Here is a 13,948-nt window from a genome sequence, read left to right on the forward strand (position 1 = left end):
TTTCTGATGATATTTATATATTACACCCCTCGCCCCTACCCCTAACAGTTCCTGTGGTGCCTCAAACACCCGCAGTTTTTCTCCTGATACTAAAGTCCTGAGTGCCAATATTCACCTTGGCGACCCCGAAAACTATGTATTTGACATTATTTTTGATTCATTTTATATATCACTACCATCATCCCCACCCCAAAGGAAGCTGAACTTGGACTTTAAAAATATTCAGATTGTCACTATTCATCTCATCGACCACGAAAAGTATGGATTTGACACTATATTTTTAAGTCACCACCTCCCACCCCCCCAATGGGTACATGGGGTATCTTACCCCTACGCGGTTTGGTAGAAGAAATCGGGAGTGTCACTTCTCATCTCAGCGACCCCGAAAAGGATGGATTCGACACTATTTTCGGTCATTTTGATATAAAACTCCATTCTCGCCCCCACCCCAGACGGAGCTGAACTTGGACTTTTAAAAAATCCGGAGTGTAACTATTAATCTTAGCCACCCCGAAATGTATGGATTCGACACTGTTTACGATAATTTTCTTGTATAACCCCAAAGGGCGCTGAACTTGAACTTAAAAGCTTCCAAAGTGTCACTATTCATCTCAGCGACCACGAAAAGCATGGATTCGACACTTTTTTCGAATATTTTATATGTTACACTCGTCGCCCCACCCCCACGCCTCCACGCGGTTTGTCAAAAGAAATCCGGAGTGTCAATATTCATCTCAGCGACCCCGAAAAGGATGGATTCGACACCATTTTCGGTTATTTTGATATATCATTCCCCCACGCCCCCACCCCAAAGGGGACAGAACGTGGACTTAAAAAAATCCGAAATGTCACCATTCATCTCAGCGAGCATACAAAGTATGAATTCGACAATATTTTCGAATATTTTATGTGTCAACCTCCTTGCGCGCCCCCCCCCCCCCGCCCCTATGGGTACATGAGGTGTCTTACCCTACGCGGTTTATCAAAAGAAATCCGGAATGTCACTATTCATCTCAGCGACCCTGAAAAGGATGGAATCGACACTATTTCTTATTAGGCTACTTTGATATATCACTCCCCCTCTCCCCCACCCAGAAGGGGGCTGAATTTGGACTTGGAAAAATTCCGGAGTATCACTATTCATCCCAGAGAATCCGAAAATAATGGATTCGACTCTATTTTCGTATATTTTTATATGTGACCCCCTTGGGCCCCACGCACCTTAGGATACATGGGGTGTCTTACCCCACGCGGTTTGGACTTTAAAATATTCCGGAGTGTCAGTATTCATCTCAGCGACCACGAAAAGTATGGATTCGACACTATTGTCGAGTATTTTATGTCACCCCCTTGCCCCACACGCCCCAATGAGTACATGGGGTGTCCTACCCCACGCGGTTTGTCAAAACAAATCCGGAGTGTCACTGTTCATCTCAGAGACCCCAAAAACGATGGATTCGACACTATTTTCGATTATTTTGATATCTCACTCCCCTACGCCTCCCACCACAAAGAGCGCAGAATTTGGACTTTAAAAATTCCGGAGTGTCACTATTCATCTCAGCGACCCCGAAAACTATGGATTCGACACTATTTTCGATTATTTGCATGTATCACACCCCTATCGTCCCCCACCCCGAAGGGGGGAGAACTTGGACTTTACAAATTCCGGAGTGTCACTATTCATCCCAGCGACCACGAAAAGTATGGATTCGATACTTTTTATGAATATTTTACATGTCACCCCCTCACCCCGCCCGCCTCAATGGGTACGTGGGGTGTCTTACCCCCACGCGGTTGTCAAAAGAAATCCGGAGTGTCCCCCATCGCACCCCACCCCGAAGGGGGAGAACTTGGACTTTAAAATTTCCGGTGTGTCACCATTCATCACAGCGACCTCGAAGAGTATGGATTCGACACTTTTTCGAATATTTTAATATGTCAAACCCTCCCCCGCCACAATGGGTACGTGGGGTGTCTTACCCCCACGCGCTTTGTCAAAAGAAATCCGGAGTGTCAATATACATCTCAGCGACCCCGAAAATGATGGATTCGACAATATTTTCGGTTATTTTGAAGTACCCTCAGGGGTGAATATTGACGCCCCAAAGGTGGCAGAACTTGGACTTTAAAAAATTCCGGAATGTCACTATTAATCTTGGCGACCCCGAAAAATATTGATTCGACACCATTTTCGTTTAATTTGATATATCACTCCCTCTCGCCCCCTCCCCAAGGGGGCGGAACATGGATTTTAAAATATTCCGGAATATCATAATTGATCTCAGCGACCATAAAAAGTATGGGTTTGACAATATTTTCGAATATTTTATATGTCACCCCCTTGCGCCCCCTCCCCTAAGGGTACATGGGGTGTCTTACCCCCACGCGGTTTGTCAAAGAAATCCGGAGTGTCACTATTCATCTCAGCGACCCCGAAAAGAACGGATTCGATACTATTTCCTATTACTTTGATATATAACACCCCCCTCGCCCCAACCCAAAAGGGGGCTGAATTTGGACTAGAAAAAATTTCGCAGTAACACTATTTATCTCAGCGAATCCGAAAACGATGGATTCGACACTACCTCCGTAATTTTTTATATGTGAAACCCCTCGCCCCCGCCCCTATGGGTGCATGGGGTTTACCCCCACGCGGTTTGTCAAAATAAATCCGGAGTGTCACTATTCATCTCAGCGACCCCGAAAAGGATGGATTCGACACTATTTCCTGTTACTTTGATATATCACTCCCCCCTCGCCCTCCACCCAAAAGGCGGCTGAATTTGGACTTGGAAAATTTCCGGAGTACCACTATGCATCTCAGCGAATCTGAAATCGATGGATTCAACACTATTTTCATATATTTTAATACATGATCCCCTCGCACCCCCACCCCTAAGGGTACATGGGGTATCTTACTCCACGCGGTTTGGACTTAAAAATATTCCGGGGTTTCAGTATTCATCTCAGCGAATCCGAAAACGATATAGTCGACACTATTTTCGTATATTTTTATATGTGACTCACTCGACCCCCCGCCCCTAAGGGTACTTCGGGTGTCTTACCCCAACGCGGTTTGTCAAAAAAATCCGGAGTGTCTCTATTCATCTCAGCGACCCCCAATATGGATGGATTACACCCTATTTTCGATTATTTTGATATATCACTCTCCCACGCCCCCCACCCCAAAGGGGGCTGAATTTAGACTTTGAAAAATTCCGGAGTGTCACTATTCATCCCAGCGACCCCCAAAGGTATGGATTCGACACCATTTCCGAATATTTTTAAATGTGACCCCCCTCGCGGTACTTGGGGTGTCTTACCCCAACGCGGTTTGTCTCCTGATATTAAGTCGTAAGTGTACCAAGTTTGGTATAAATTGCTCCCGTGGTTTAGGAGGAGATGCAATACACACATACATACATACATACATACATACATACATACAATGACATTTATATATATATAGATTGGGCTCTATTCCCCTATTCTCCCATTCCAGACTCCCATTAACAGCATATTATCTTCTGCAAACTTCTCTCTTATCATGCTAATATCCCCCAATAACTCTTCAAGAAATGCTTCCTTGAGTAAAAAGGACCCCTAGGGTGTCAATATGCAAAGGCTAAACGTACCTTTTTAACCCATCCCTGTAACCAACCCATATTAACTCTAATCCAAATCACTTCTTGCATCTCTGTCTCAATATACTCTACGAGTCCACTAATTTCTTCCTTTATTAACACGACTATTCCTCCTGGAGTGTGCCCTTGTTCTTCTCCTTTCTTTTGTATTTATACTTAGTCACAAACCCTACCGATGTTACCTCCTTCCCTGTTTCCAACCAAGTCTCCAAGAATTCCACAATGTAGTTATTTTACACTACTTCCATCACTTTTTTATTACCTAATTTTCCTAGTAACCCTTCAATATTCCTAATCCTATTTTCGAAAATTGTTATGACATACCCTCTCCCCTTTCCAAGTAACCTCCCCTATTCTTACTTCTTGTTACTATAGATTCCATTTCTCCTTTTTTTAACATTCTTCGTAATCCTCTTCTCTCTATTATCTTCCATGCCTTTACACACTTTGCCCCACAAGTCTATTAGACTGTTACTTTTTCCTTTATTCATAACTGCTTTACCTTTCTGTTCCACACAACTTTCACCTCCTTTATTGTTTTCTTGTCGACTGCATACTGCACTTGACGATTCTTGCGATACTCCCCCAGTCTCCTCTTTTCGTCTCCTTCCTTCTATATCCGCCCTGCAGTGTCCACTTCTTCCTGGTCTGCTTTTCTCACTTCACTCCACTCGATCTCTTAACGATTCTTGAGACACTGCCACATCTACCACTTCTAGACTCAATTTTTCTAAGTCCACACTGGGCTCTCCGCTTCTTCCTGGGCACTCCTCGTCACTGTCCTCCACCCGATCTATACTGTGTTCTAAGTCCTTACTTCCATCTTGTTGTGTCATCCCCTCCACTTCCATTCTGTCGTGATCATCCATCGCCTTCAATGTTGCCACTGAAAACTGTCTAAACCAATTACCAATCGTCACCACTAGTCTCTGCCCCCTTATGTGCACTTTTAGCCCTCGTTCCCTCGCTCTCCATAGATGTCTATTCAACGTTTTCATTTTTTCACTTCCTTCCTTACCCGTATCTCTCTTTACTTATAATATCTGTCCTTGCAAGTTATAGGTGTTCCTTACCACTATTTCTACTATTAGGGTAGACAATAATTTTACTCTAAGAGGTCTGCGACCTTAAACTTTTCCCACTCTTTCAACTTCATCTATGTCTACTTCACTAAAATTTATATTCATCCTGTTCCGAATGACCTCTACCACCTTACAAATCGTGACCACCTTTTATTTCTCATCTTCTCTCACACCATATACAAATATAGCTTTGTTCATCCTCTCCTGACTGCACACCTCTACTTCTTTCTTCATCTTCCCCACCTCCTCTTCTAGATATTTAACTTTCTCTCTTAACAATTCTAGTCCTTTTTCATTCCTACACGTTCTGTTCATTGACTCTTCCTTCTTTGTTTCTATCCAATTCTTCATACTCCCTATCTACCTTGATTGTTCCTTTAAAATGTCCATTTTTCCTTATACTTGATCCCAGTGTCTTTATTCCTGTATACCTTCCCTCACTATCTCCTTAAGTGCTGCGAAATCTTCCAAGCTGAAGTTGCCACTGGCATTCGGGCCGGGGTTTAATTCCACCCCCCACCCCCATCCAGTGATGAGAAGCACAGCTAACACTGCTGCTACTGGTACCATTGTACCCATATTTACCATCTCTTCTTTGTTCACCAAACCATACTAATGCTCCTTCCTCTGCTTCCACTGCCACCTCCCAATAGCGGCTCGGTACTGTTCCACTCGTACCATCTTTCACGGCACGCACTACACTACGCGTTCGCACTCACTGTTTGCTCAAGCGTCTTAAATATAGTGTGTTCTTTAACTGTGTGTGCAGTTACGGCTATTTAATAAATGAACTGTGGATATTGCTTGTTGGAGACAATCCTATAGTAGTCGTATGAGGATTTTTTGCGTACGCGAGAAGCGTTACCTCAGTCTGCATCATACACTCTACAACCCCTCCCTAACCTTGTCTTCCCTGAAACACGGATGTAGCTTGTAAATTTGAATCGTGTACCCAGAAGTAACAATTTAACCTCATTTTCTCAAAAAGGGTAATTTTCCCCGTCAGTCTGATTGAACCATTATTCTTAACATAACACGAAGATCATTGTTCTGATAAACACTGTACACCACTGAACTCAGGGGAAGGAGAAAATAACTATTTTCCAGCTAACTAAAATTGACACAAGTATTTGTGCACTCTGTGCATTAGAGACAAAGATGACCAGTGATTACAGGACAAACAAGAAACCCTCAAACATTGGCAACAACATTTGTAGAGATTTCCTGCATTGAATTCCCATATCACCCTATTCCAGATAGTAAGTCCCATCGTATGCATCCCATCAAAGGAAGTTGACAGTGCCATTAGGAGTATGAAAAACCAAAAAGTGCCAGGACCGGATGACATTCCAGAAAACTTCTGGATGTTGTACCATTTTAAAAAACTCATTATCAACTGGCTGACAAGCTTGTTCATTGCCAGAGTTGAGTATGGCTCTGTTCCTAGTCATTGGGCTACAAATATCCTTGTTCCTATTTTTGAAGCAAATTGACGATCCAGCAGAATGTGCAAATTACCATCCAATTTGACCCCCATTGTACATGAGAAGATCTTTGAGAGAGCATCCTTCATTATTGACTGGGTGAAGTCGTCGGTATTATTGCTAACTAATGCATCTTCATTAACCCGCCAAGCTCTAGTATACCTTCCTTTCTGAGTATCCCCTTTGACGGACACACGAAACCGGAAACGTGAGTGCTTCCCAGACGCTTTGATTTCAATTTTGGCGCAGACGCGAACGGAAATGAGCGCAGCGCTCACCCGCGAGGATCCGTGTAACCTTTCGTTTATGTGCGAGCCTGAGTGCCGAGTGATGTTTGAGTATGGAACGTGAAGAACACATTCGGAAGTGGTTGTTAGAACAATCTGATGATGAAATTTTAGGCTCTCCTCTGATAGTAGACAATGATATTGAAGATTCGGAGGGAGAGATTGAAAACAGTGATCATGACACTAGCAGTGAAGTAGCCGCTGACGATTCTGATTTCGATGAGCACATTGGGCCACATTATAGGGTAAGGACAATGTCACGGTGTGGAACGTTCATCCCCTCCACACAACAGGCGAAGGAGCAAGAAGAATATTGTCATTCATCCGCCAGGTGTGAAAACACGTGCTCAGCACGCAGCGACAGTCCTCCAGTGGTGGGACCTGTTCTTTCCTAACGATGTGATTGCTGAAGTAGTGAACTTCACAATCGTTCGTTTGCGGAAGTTCAGACAAAATTACACTCGTGAGCGTGATGTCTTGGACACAAATGTAAACGAGATAAAGGCCCTGGTTGGTTTGTTATACTTAGTAGGAGTTATGAAATCATCACATCAAAATATCCGAGATTTATGGGCAACTGATATGACAGCACCGGGGTATTTTCGCCTGGTATTCAGTTACAATAGATTTTATTTGCTTCTTAGTGCCCTGAGGATTGATGATATTCGTACTAGGCAGCAAAGGAAAGCTCTGGATAAGTTGACGCCAATCAGAGAAATATTTCATGGTTTTGTTCAGCGATGTGAAGACTATTACAGTGTCGGGGAATACGTCACACTAGACGAAATTCTGGAAGCATTTCGTGGCAGATGCAGCTTCAGGCAGTACATTCCAAACAAACCATCCAAATATGGAATCAGAATTTTTGCCCTGGTTTGTTCCCAGATGTTTTACACTGAAAACATGGAGATATATGCGGGAAGACAGCCTGAAGGTCCCTTTGTAATAGACAATAGTCCTAGTAGTGTCGTCAGAAGAATGGTTCAGCCAATAGAAAACAGCGGCCGGAACTTGACTGTCGACAACTGGTTTTCTTCCGTTGGGATTGTGAATGATCTTGTACGGGAGAAGAACCTAACAATGGCCGCAATACTGAAGAAAAATAAGCGGGAGATATCGCTAGAACTAGTCAACAATGTTGGGTATTGCCGGTATCGACAGCCAGATTATTTTTCGTTCGAACACATCTGAAGATTTACCGCGAAGGAAGTACCTGAAGGCACTCGCCCTGGACTTACAAAATTCCATCTTGAAGAAAGAGTTGCAAAATGTGGAATTCACTCAGATCTGCGTCTGAAAATTCTGAAAGTTCTGGGGAAAAAGCCCGATCCTCCACAGGTGATATCGTCGGGAAGCGAAAAGTGTACATACTGTTGAAGAAAGAAGAACAGAAAAACAGCAGCCAGATGTGTGAAGTGCAGTGCACCAATTTGCGGAGACTACATAGTAACTGTTTGTAAACCATGCCATGTTCCACATCCGGATCAAAGTGACTCGGAAACGGAATAAAGGTGACAACAGTGTTAAGACTTTATATTGAAACATCTGTTCCACAAGAACATGAACTGTTGCCTAATTTACGAACAGGTCCAACAATGACAGTTTTATTGGCAGAAAAGTTGTTTTATTTGTTTATGTTTGGTTATATTGTTTTTGGATTTTGTTTGTGCAGAAGGTGGTTGGTTATATGTCACGTTACTATCCATATTTCAAGAAATTAATGCAATTCTAACCTGAATAAAGTGAACGGATCCCAATTCTAGTAAGATTAACCTAAATTTCTAAGAATCATGCATTCAAACCTATATTAAGTGAGTTAAATCCAAGCATGTATACTATTATTTCAAAACTGCAATTATAATCAATAAATCTCCTTCTCTGAATGAACGTTGGCAAAATAAATCGTTAGGAAAACGAACGTTCTTGAGGTGAGCGCCGCGCTCAGCTGCGAGTAACGGCGTTACATATGCGGCCGCGAGCACTGTCTGGTTAAGGTTGCTGGAACAACTCATACACTTTTCACTGCTAGAATGCTAATTGAAAAGCACTGCGAGCCTCAGCAGGCAGTGTAAATTGCCTTCCTTGATCTTGAAATGGCTTTCGATCGTGTTCCACACCGTGTGATCTGGTCTGCACTCTTGACCAGGGTGTCCCAGAAACGATTATAATTTGGATCAAGATGCTACACACTAATACCAGAGGTTATGTCTGTTGCGCTGTCAACATCTAGGGAAGCTTCTCAGTGAATATTGGTGTATACACCAATGTACCACTCTGTCCCCATTGCCCGTTGTCCTCAGCATGGACACCACCACATGGGACCTGCAAAGGAGTGTTCCTAGGACCCTCTTATATGCAGATGATGTTGCACTTGCTGATATAACCAGAATGAGACTGCAGCATCAAGGTGAAGATCGGTATACCATTTTCTCACAATACAACCTTATAAGGAACGAAAAGAAGAATGAATACCTGGCTAATGGCTCCATCAAAGTTGATTCAGGTATCTAGTATCTTGCCTACAGACTGATAGTGGGGTAGTTGCTGAAGTGCGAATTAGATAAAGGCAGCATGGATGAGATGAAGATAAGTCACAGGCACACTGTGACTGAAGGATGCCACTACATCTGAAGTCCAGAATATACTAGATGCTACTACGTCTTGTTGCTGTGCACGGTGTTGAATGTCGACAGACTGAAAAAGGTGTGGAGTAGCAATTGTACAATATGGGAATGTGTATTCTCCATTAGTCGATGGGCATCACAGTCCTGCATCACGTAAAAAGCACCGTTCACCAGCCAATGCGCATCGCACCCATCATTCGTGAGGCATAAGATATGTCACCAATGGTATGGTCGTGTCCTTTTGCAGTACCTGACCCAGTTGACGATTTCACCCAATCTTTCTAAATTACTTTGTAATATCCACATGGACGTGCAATATAAAATAGACATTGAAAATAAGATACAACATTTAAAACTAGAAATTCTTCTGGGATTCATAAAATATCTGGGGCATGTACGAAAGTCAGATTTTTGAATATAGAGCCAAATTTGTAGTGCTTATTTGATTAGTGTATGTATGAAGCAGCTATACCAGATGAATGAAGAATTAGTGTAGTTGCAGCCTGTGTATAAAGAAAATCTGATAAACATAAAACCAATAATTACACGCTAGTCATCTTGACTCGTGTAGCATGGCAGCCCTTGGAATGCGTTGTTTCAGATTATATTATGCACATTTACGAAATTACCACGTGGTTCGATAGAAGGTAGTTCAGGTTTAGGAAACATTATTCCACTGAAGCTCGTCTTGTACATTCCAGCAAGATATAGCAGATATATTAGATTCAGGAGGTCAAATTTATCACGTTTGACATATCTAAGGCTTGGGAGACTACTGACAAACATTAGTGCAGTTGGGATAGATAATATAGAGGCTAAATGGGTGGCTATAAAAATATGGCTGAATTATTAAAGTAAACAATAAAATTTGAGAAATGAACACATAAGATGTGACCAATATTTAAGTTTATGACTTTAGTACATGTTATGCATCCCCTTAGCTTTAATGAGTCACTTGATTTAACTGGGCATACCCTCAATCAGTGTTTTACACTGACTCCTTATATCATCATCATGAAACCAGATCTGAATGAGCTTCTCAATCAAGGCAACTTGTGTCGTTATATTTGTCTTACGGATTTTTTTCTTTGCTGTCGCCCAGATTTTGTATGGGGTTCATGTCTCGACTGTTTGTAGGCCAATCAAGAACTTTTACATTGTTTTCCTTTAAAAATTCCATTACTTTCTTCACTTTGTGTCTAGGAGACCCATCTTGCATAAAAATTAAATTCACATAGGTCCAACCACTCTTGCACCTGAGGTAGCAGATGTGTTCTTATTACTATACTGTTCACATCTCATAGTTTCTTCGACAATATATAATCGTCCAGTGCCGTACTAAGGAAATACACTCCAGACCATCACTGAAGGCGGATGTTTCACTCTCTGCTTCACACAATCTGACACACTGACTTGCCTCTTCTTTGGCAGTAAATACTGATTCGTCACTAAAGCAAACCTGAAATAAATAAAACAAACAAGCCTAGCATCAAATGCAGTAAGATGTACAGTTTCAAAACAATCATTATTTCACTGCACTGTACGGTTACATCAGTTAGATTGGGTTAAAAATGGAGTAATGAATGATAATACAGGAATTAAAGTTATTGTCATGGACTAACCTTCTTCCAGTCATCAGGTGACCAATTCTGGAGATTCTTGGCCCACTGGAACCTCCCTGCAGCCACAGCAAGAGTAATTTTTACTTTTCATCGAGGTCATCTTGCTTTAATTCCAGCAGTAAGCAGCTCTCAACTCACAGTCCTGGTTGATACAAATTACCTATACTCTTCTAATTTCTTACGTAAATCCGAACTAGTAGCCTTGCGATTTTTTAGTGACAAAATAATTTTTTCTTACTCCTTGGGGTTAGTTTCTTCTTTTGCCCACGGTTTCTAATACGTTGTTGATATTTTGTCTTCCTCTTGTCTTCACATTGTTTAATTCTCCTAACAGATTGCTGTGATATTTGCAATGTAGAAGCTATCTCTTGCTGCGAATAACGTTTGTCAACAAGGAGCTCTCTGAAATTGCTTATCTTTCTTGGCGAAAGGTCCTTTCGTCTCTCCATAACCTGAAAATTTGACAGTTCTCTAGAACCACTCATAAAAATACCAACTGAACTTGTGAATAGTATCAGTTATGTATGTAATTTAAAAAATGCACAATCTTAACAATAGGTCACATTATGTGCTTCCATACTGCAACAATATGCAGATATAAACGATAAACAAAAGAACATGAGCACTAACAAAAATGACACAAAACCGTGTGAATAGTGAATTTACATTGTGGTTCTCACTGTAGCCACTATATGAAAAAATACATTAGTGAGTGCAGGGATATCCCAAGGGGTAGCTTTACCACCTAACGTGTTCAAGGATTATGCTATAAAGGTCAATAGTTTACATAAAGGCAGAACTATATCTTTTTACAGTAATAATTTGGCTACGTCTGGTGGATTTCTAGAAAATAGAACTCAGAGCATTAGAGTAAGTGACGCTTTATTTGATCCTTTAACAATTGTGGGATTGGGTCATACAGAGCAGTATTATGAGACTTTTATTTCCTGATATATGTGAACAACGTACCTGCCAACTTTTACGGTTTATCCGTAAAATTTACGGAAATTGCAGTATTTTACGAATGGACGGTGTCATTTTACGACTTCGCGGGAAAATAATTTGAAACAACATTCGATAATCGCTCCACTTCCGTACAATCGATTGTTTCTGTAGGACAAAGCACGCTCGGTCTTGGTTGAAGGCAAGTCTACGATAGTCGATAACTCATTTTTAGATATGATTGGTATTTTTAACCCTGTGCTGTTTCGATGTTTGTGCCGTTATTGAAATAGAATTTAAAACCGGGGCCCGGGATAAAGTTCTTCCGTGTGAATCTTAGGTGTCGACAGGCTCTGCTCCGCAAATTCTTTGTTCCGCTCCGTTCGCTTGTTGTGATTTAACCTATATTCTTTGACTATGCGAGTGTTGTTCTTTGTTTACGAACAATACTTCCAGACATTTAAAGAATCATATTCTGTTGATTTTCCATGCATACTAAAATCAAAAATGATTTGGCCTCTTAAGGTTGTGATTGTTTTATGAAGTGTTCGAGTTTCTGTGTTATAACTTCGTGCTTCGCAGTTTCCTGTATTCGTTGTACTACTATAATTACATTCGTTCCAGTGACTGGGTACACCGCTGTTGGCGAAGCCCATTAAGTTATAAATAATAATAATAATAATAATAATAATAATAATAATAATAATAATAATAATAATAATAGTTCCACGTGTGTGTGTGTGTGTGTGTGCATATTCTTTGTTCGCGAGGTTTGACTGCCTTGAGTGTTTATGTTATAATTTTATGTGGTGTTCAGTACTCCACGTTCCTTTCGATGTATCAGTTTGTTCTCGGACATTTCCATACGCTATATTCCGATTGTAGATTATCGTGAATCATATTCTGTTGATTTTACGAGCCTACTAAAGTGAAGAAAGGGAGAAAAATTTGCCTTTTGCACGGTATGTGGGTGTGGTATTAATATTGCATATTGTGGACGCAACGATTTATGTGATGATGAGTTAGTTATTGGCATTCAGACTTGCAACATAGTGAATGATCACCAGGATACAGATAAATCCCTTTTCTTTTCATCAGTGAGAAACTACTTTGGTACTGCCTGAGACTACATCATCAACAAGTTTCCACTCAAAGATGATGTGTTAAAGCATGCTAAATTGCTAGGTTTGACAGAATATAAGATGCACAGTTTTCTTCGATTCGGATATTTTTTGGAAAGGTTTCCTATCATGTTATGCAAGGAAGAGAATGAAACTACAGGTGAGGTGGTGAGTGAGTTCAGGTTTATGACACTTTGGGTGCAAACCACGATGCTGCAAGCGATTCCAGTTGGGCACAAATATCAAGAATTCATGGAGCTGATGAACTTCTTAAATATAACCGAATTTCTAGAGAAATGCTGTATATTCTCACCATACCCCATAGCAATGCAGAATGTGAAGCTTATTTCAGCCCTGTGAAGAAAAATAGAACAGAGTTCAGATCATCCATATCCAATGAATCTCTGGAGTCAATTTCTATTTTGAAGACCGGGAGTTCTGGTCGCTGTTATGGCAAAACATGTTCTAAAGACTTTTTGCAGGAAGTTAAAAAGGCCACAACTATGAATTTTATGTCGAACTAGCGTGTGATTTGCAGTGTGTATTATATTATTTCTTGCCTGTGTTACGTTAGACGAGTTTTATTATGTAAAGCCTTTTTCTAATATCGCATATGCGCTTAATTTATCAACGAAATCCTGTTATGTATGCTCCAAATTAATATTCACCACGTCTGCTGCTGTTTAACATGCATTTCTGCTTAATTGTTAAATTCATGTACATATCATTGGCCTACGATGTAAGTAGATATGATTGCATTGAAGGATCCTGTTTAAAGCATGAATTATTGTATTTTGTAGCCCAGAAGTATTGTTATTTTCGTCAAGCCGGGCTACGTCGAAAATCGTTAGATTTTTTGTCGCGCGTGAGTTTTACTGATAGCCCTTTTCAAAAGTTGGCAGGCATGGAACAATATTAATAATGAACTGAAATTAGAGATAAGGCTCTTTGTAATAAGCAGGTTTCATGATTGTGAGTGACTGCAAAAAGACCTTGACGATATTGTAAGATGGACATCGGACAATGTTATGATGGTAAATGGGATGGAAAGCCATGTTGTGTGTTTCACAAAAAGAAAAAATTATCTGGTTTAATTATTGTATTCATGGGGTGAAAGTTCCTCATGAGGATCTCTGTAA

This window comes from Anabrus simplex, chromosome 14 (assembly GCF_040414725.1).
Source record: "Anabrus simplex isolate iqAnaSimp1 chromosome 14, ASM4041472v1, whole genome shotgun sequence".
In the NCBI taxonomy this organism is placed as follows: domain Eukaryota; kingdom Metazoa; phylum Arthropoda; class Insecta; order Orthoptera; family Tettigoniidae; genus Anabrus; species Anabrus simplex.